This window comes from Bombina bombina, chromosome 1, assembly GCF_027579735.1.
Source record: "Bombina bombina isolate aBomBom1 chromosome 1, aBomBom1.pri, whole genome shotgun sequence".
Classification (NCBI taxonomy): domain Eukaryota; kingdom Metazoa; phylum Chordata; class Amphibia; order Anura; family Bombinatoridae; genus Bombina; species Bombina bombina.
Genome location: NC_069499.1, coordinates 26120431 through 26125999, shown reverse-complemented (window position 1 = coordinate 26125999; position 5569 = coordinate 26120431). Strand labels below are relative to the sequence as shown.

At 43.8% G+C, this 5569-nt stretch overlaps 1 long non-coding RNA gene across 1 annotated transcript; it reads right to left on the bottom strand.

Annotated features, from left to right (window-relative positions):
• Positions 1-397: 397 nt before the first annotated feature.
• On the bottom strand, positions 398-4827 carry LOC128644747 (uncharacterized). The gene is made up of 2 exons (XR_008400043.1): positions 2123-4827; positions 398-1823 (listed from the first exon to the last, which is right to left on the bottom strand). It is a non-coding gene; the product is annotated as an uncharacterized LOC128644747 (long non-coding RNA).
• Positions 4828-5569: the final 742 nt, after the last annotated feature.

Below are 5569 nucleotides of genomic sequence, written 5' to 3'. Positions count from 1 at the left end.
TGTTCCTTATTCTGCTCCCTGAGCTGTCTGCCTTTTCACTACTGTGCTCCTGATTCTGCCTTATTGCACAGGCAAACAGGACTGAGGTACTTAAATAGGGAATGATGACTCTCTCTGATGATGTTCTTCAGTTTGGCCCTAAGAGGGAGCCTGGAGTACAAGCAAGGAGGGAAAACAGGTGAGTCTTATATTGCAGCCAAAATAAAAAGCAGCAAATAACTTATTAAAGTCCGGGAGAAACCCAAAAACCTGTGCCTGCCTTTTCACTATTTGTGCTCTTGATTGTGCCTAATTGCTACCTGACCCGTGTCGGCCCTTTCACTACTGTGTTCCTTATTCTGCTTTATTGCTACCTGACCTGTTGTCAGGGAACCAAGAATTAGACAGATACCTGAAATACTAAATTAATCGCACCTTTATTAAAAAATACAAAATATTAATAAAGAGTCTAAAAGCCAAGCCATTAGAGAAAGCCAGTGCGGGTTGTCAGACGAGTCGGGTCAGGAACCAAAGCGAGTATTCAGACGAACCGGGGTCAGGAACACGAAGATCAGCAAAGTCAGGAACAAGCCAGGGATCAGGAACCAGAAGGAACGTCAAACAAGCCAGGTTATACACAGAGTCATGAACACAGGTACTCACAGAGAAGTCAGAGACAACACAAGGGCAAAGGCAAACAGGACTGAGGTAGTTAAATAGGGAATGATGACATCATCATTCTGGGACTACAACCTGTGTCTCTCTGATATGTTCTCCAGTTTGGACATAAGAGGGAGTCTGGAGGAGAAGACAGGTGAGTCTAATAAGGCAGCCAAAAAAAGCAGCAAATAACTTATTAAAGTCTGGGAGAAATCCTAAAACCCGTGCCTGCCTTTTCACTATTTGTGCTCTTGATTCTGTCTTATTGCTGCCTGACCTGTGCCTGCTTTTTTTCTGTGTTCCTGATTCTGCCTTATTGCTCCCTGACCTGTGTCTGCCTTTTTACTACTGTGTTTCTGATTCTGCTCCATTGCTACTTGACCTGTACCTGTCCTTTTTACCACTGTGTTCCTGATTCTGCTCTATTGCTACCTGACCTGTGCCTGCCTTTTTACCACTGTGTTCCTGATTCTGCCTTATTGCTACCTGACCTGTGCCTGCCTTTTCACTACTGTGTTCCTGATTCTGTCTTATTGCTACCTGACCTGTGCCTGCCTTTTCACTACTGTGTTCCTGATTCTGTCTTATTGCTGCCTGACCTGTGCCTGCCTTTTCATTACTGTGATCCTGATTCTAGCTTATTGCTGCCTGACCCGTGCCTGCCTTTTCACTACTGTGTTCCTGATTCTGCTCTATTGCTACCTGACCTGTGCCTGCCTTTTTACTACTGTGTTCCTGATTCTTTCCGACTGCTGCCTGACCTGTACCTGCTTTTTAACTACTGATTTTCTGAATCTGCACTATTGCTGCCTTACCCGTGCCTGCCTTTTCACTACTGTGTTCCTGATTCTGCTCTATTGCTCCATGACCGCCTTTTCACTACTGTATTCCTGATTCTGCTCTATTGCTACCTGACCTGTGCCTGCCTTTTCATTACTGTGATCCTGATTCTAGCTTATTGCTGCCTGACCCGTGCCTGTCTTTTCACTACTGTGCTCCTTATTCTGCTCTATTGCTACCTGACCTGTGCCTGCCTTTTCACTACTGTGCTCCTGATTCTGCCCTATTGCTACCTGACCAGTGACTGCCTTTTCACTACTGTGTTCCTTATTCTGCTCCCTGACCTGTGTCTGCCTTTTCACTACTGTGTTCCTGATTCTTTCCTACTGCTGCCTGACCTGTACCTGCCTTTTCACTACTGTATTTCTATTTCTGCCCTACTGCTGCCTTACCCCTGCCTACCTTTTCACTACTGTGTTCCTGATTCTGCCCTTTTCACTACTGTGTTCCTGATACTTTCCTACTGCTGCCTGACCAGTGGCTGTCTTTTCACTACTGTGTTCATGATTCTGCCCTATTGCTTCCTGACCTGTGCATGCCTTTTCACTACTGTGTTCCCGATTCTGCACTACTGCTTCCTGACCTGTGCCTACCTTTTCACTACTGTGTTCCTGATACTTTCCTACTGCTGCTTGACCTGTACCTGCCTTTTCACTACTGTTTTCTGATTCTGCTCTATTGCTACCTGACCTGTGCCTGCCTTTTCACTACTGTGTTCTTGATTCTTTCCTACTGCTGCCTGACCTGTACCTGCCTTTTCACTACTGATTTTCTGATTCTGCCCTACTGCTGCCTTACCCGTGCCTGCCTTTTCACTACTGTGTTCCTGATTCTGCCCTATTGCTCCATGACCACCTTTTCACTACTGTGTTCCCGATTCTAGCTTATTGCTGCCTGACCCGTGCCTGTCTTTTCACTACTGTGCTCCTGATTCTGCCTAATTGCTACCTGACCAGTGACTGTCTTTTCACTACTGTGTTCCTTATTCTGCTCCCTGACCTGTGTCTGCCTTTTCACTACTGTGTTTGTGATTTTGCACTATTGTTGCCTGACCCGTGCCTGCCTTTTCACTACTGTGTTCCTGATTCTGCACTATTGGTGCCTGATCTGTGTCTGCCTTTTCACTACAGTGTTCCTGATACTTTCCTACTGCTCCATGACCAGTGGCTGTCTTTTTACTACTGTGTTCATGATTCTGCCCTATTGCTGGCTGACCTGTGCCTGCCTTTTCACTACTGTGTTTCTGATTCTGCCCTACTGCTGCCTTACCCGTGCCTGCCTCTTCACTCACTACTGTGTTCATGATTCTGCCCTATTGCTCCCTGACCCGTGCATGCCTTTTCACTACTGTGTTCCTGATTCTGCTCTATTGCTGCCTGACCTGTGCCTGCCTTTTCACTACTGTGTTCCTGATACTTTCCTACTGCTGCCTGACCTGTGGCTGTCTTTTTACTACTGTGTTCATGATTCTGCCCTATTGCTACCGGACCAGTGCCTGCCTTTTCACTACTGTGTTCCTGATTCTGAACTATTGCTGCCTGACCCATACCTGCCTTTTCACTACTGTGTTCCTGATACTTTGATACTGCTGCCTTACCCGTGCCTGCCTTTTCACAACTGTGTTCCCGATTCTGCCCTATTGCTCCATGACCCATGCCTGTCTTTTTCACTACTGTGTTCCTGATACTTTCCTACTGCTGCCTGACCCGTGCCTGCCTTTTCACTACTGTGTCCCTGATACTTTGATACTGATGCCTTACCAGAGCCTGCCTTTTCACTACTGTGTTCCTGATACTTTCCTACTGTTGCCTGACCTGTGCCTGCCTTTTCAGTACTGTGTTCCTGATTCTGCCCTATTGCTACCTGACCCGTACCTGCGTTTTAAATAATGTATTAATGATTCTGCCCTATTGCTCCCTGACCAGTGCCTGCCTTTTCACTACTGTGTTCCTGATTTTGCACTATTGTTGCCTTACCTGTGCCTGCATTTTCACTACTGTATTCCTGATTATTTCCTACTGCTGCCTGACCCGTGGCTGTCTTTTCACTACTGTGTTCCTGATTCTGCCCTATTGCTGCCTGACCTGTACCTGCCTTTTACAGAAGTACCACAAAAAAGGTCTTCTAAAAATACAGTAGATAAAAAAACATGTGGATTTGCTTGGGAATGACTCATTTTATGTGCAAAATGTGTATAGACCCCTGGTAAAGTTTATTTTCTAGTAGATAAGTCCCTCTCTAAAACAGCAACACCTTGCAAGGAAAAAAAGTGCTTTAATTTTTGTTCTGTACAATGGGGCCTCTCTAATCTATATGATAACCCCCAAATGCCCTTATGGGCCCCTATTTCATATGGGACTACCCATGATGACACTTTAGTAAGGTGGTAACAGCAGTGGCCACTGGGACATTTTCAGTATTATTTACTAAAATCTATGCAACACAATTATACATTTGTTTACAGCTTTTGCCAAAGCTATCTGACGTGCCATGAATTATAAATATAATAATGGTATATTGTGAATCGGGTGGGCCTGCTGGTAAAAAAAACAATATATAATTTGTTTGGCTCACTCACTGAAATTTGACTTACAGTAGGGTTTAAATGTAGGTAGCAAAAAAAGCTCAAATCTAGCTCAGCACTGGGGGTGTAAAAAAGGTTTAGCATCTAAAGGGTTAAAGAAAAAAAAAATGATCAAATGAAGCTAAATAGGGAGGATGTGCACAAACCACACAAATCTGCTGAGATATATTTTTCTCCTCGTATGGAAGTTCCTCTGAACCTGCTGCGTATAAAACATCTATGACCTTTGGAAGTCTAGCTGCGCAGCCAGTCATTACACTAAAACTGCTGCACAGCAATAAAGTCTAATTGCTACACGGCCATAGAGGTCATTATACTGAATTAATCACATGACAATAAGTATAGCGATGATTATACCAGCAGTACGTGTAGCTGTAGCAATTCAAGGCATTATACAGTTCATACAAACATTTTACAGAAGAGAAGAAGATCGTCTCCTGTTGCAATTTATATGCACAGTTTTTTTTGACACCCTGATATCTTTATATTAAGCAACAACAAAAAGTGCAAAAACCAACAGAAAGCATTTTTTATATAGTACACAATGAAAGGGACAGGAAGCCATACAAAATTATTTCATTATTCGGATAGAACATACAACTTTCAAGTTTACTTTTATTATAAAATTTGTTAAATTATCTTGTTATCCTTTACTGAAGGAATAGCATTGCACTACAGGCAGCAAGATGAACACATCTAGTTAGCCAATCACAAGAGACAAATGTGTGAAGACACAAAAAAGCAGCTAGCTCCCACTGGTGTAGTACATATGTGTGTATTCATTTTCAAACAAGATAAAAGAAAATAGAGAGACACTCAACTGAGACAGAACAAAAGCTAGAAAAACTTCCGTGCTTGTCCACAAGGCCAGTGCCACTCAGGGTGCAGTCTCTTTTAGTACATTATCCCTTTCACGGAGAAAAAAATATCCTGTTGCATATCAGTCTGACCCTGCCCAATGACAGCCCAGCACCGAAATACCAGGCAATTCTTCTCTGAACAAGAGAAACGACAAACCCCAGACGTACGTTTCGGCCTCCTTTGGGCCTCGTCAGTGAGGTGCAGTTGCATCTCTCTCTAGGGCATTTGTGCAAAAAAACAAAAAACAAAAGGGGGGGAAACCAGACGTTGGACTCCTTGCACAAATGCCCTAGAGAGATGCAACTGCACCTCACTGACGAGGCCCAAAGGAGGCCGAAACGTACGTCTGGGGTTTGTCGTTTCTCTTGTTCAGAGAAGAATTGCCTGGTATTTCGGTGCTGGACTGTCATTGGGCAGGGTCAGACTGATATGCTACAGGATATTTTTTTCTCTGTGAAGGGGCATAGTGTGCTAAAAGAGTATGCACCCTGAGTGGCACTGGCCTTGTGGACAAGCACGGAAGTTTTTCTAGCTTTTGTTCTGTCTCAGTTGAGTGTGTCGCTCTACTTTATTTTTTCTTGTTTGTATTAATTTTCAACAATGGATACCAAAAGAACAAAGCACATTTGAAATAGAAGCAATTTT